Source organism: Myotis davidii, unplaced genomic scaffold, assembly GCF_000327345.1.
Source record: "Myotis davidii unplaced genomic scaffold, ASM32734v1 scaffold97, whole genome shotgun sequence".
In the NCBI taxonomy this organism is placed as follows: Eukaryota; Metazoa; Chordata; class Mammalia; order Chiroptera; family Vespertilionidae; genus Myotis; species Myotis davidii.
Window position 1 is genome coordinate 343,754 of NW_006289392.1, and position 997 is coordinate 344,750.

Here is a 997-nt window from a genome sequence, read left to right on the forward strand (position 1 = left end):
AGTGATGTTTCTCTTCCTCCCTTCTTAGTAGGAGACAGAGTTCTATCAAAACAGGGATGATCAACTGGATGGGAACCTGTACTCTAGTCTATCTCACTTCAATGTAGATGTAGCCCCCAATAATCAGTTTTTACCTATCCCCGTAATCCATCATATCCTACACAAAAGGGCAGTCCAGATAATCCCTCTCCTCATAACCCTCGGTATCTCAACAGGTGCCGGGACTGGCATAGGAGGCTTAACCACTGCTCTATAATATTTTGAAATCCTGTCTCAGGACCTACAAGAAAGCCCAGATGACATGGCCAAAAGTTTAGTTCAAATTCAGGATCAGAGAGATTCACTAGCAGCTGTCACCCTCCAAAATCAGAGAGGACTAGACTCCTAACAGCAGAGAAAGGGGGTCTATGCCTCTTTCTGGAGGAAGAATGCTGTTTTTATGTCAACCAGTCTGGCCTAGGCAGGGATGCCACCCAAAAATTAACGGAAAGGACCACAAAGATTAGAGAACATCGATCAAATTCATGGGGCTACTGGCTAAAAAGTATAAATTGGTATACCAGCTTACTTCCTTTCATAGGACCATTAACACTCCTATTCCTCATCCTTGGTTTTGGCTCATGTGTTCTGCATCATTATTCATCTTTCCTTCAGGATGGCTTTTGAGTCTTCACCAACCAGTCTCTTGGGGAAATCATTCGCTGCAACCCCTCACTCCAACCAGGAGTAATTTATGCAGTGTTCCAGCTGACTACAATCAAAGTCCATCCCCTTATGATTTTGATGTCCCCTCTCAGATGGAAGAAATGACCTCCATCCCTATTGCATAAAACAGAAAGGCTGAATGTTAGGTCTAATAACGAAATCAATAACCCCTCCCCTGGGAACTGGCCTTTAGACCACTTTACAACTGGCATTCCCTTTCGCTTAGACCACTTTCCACTTATTAAGACCATTGTCTTTCCTCTCTGGACTTTCCCAGGATCTGGACTGCCCA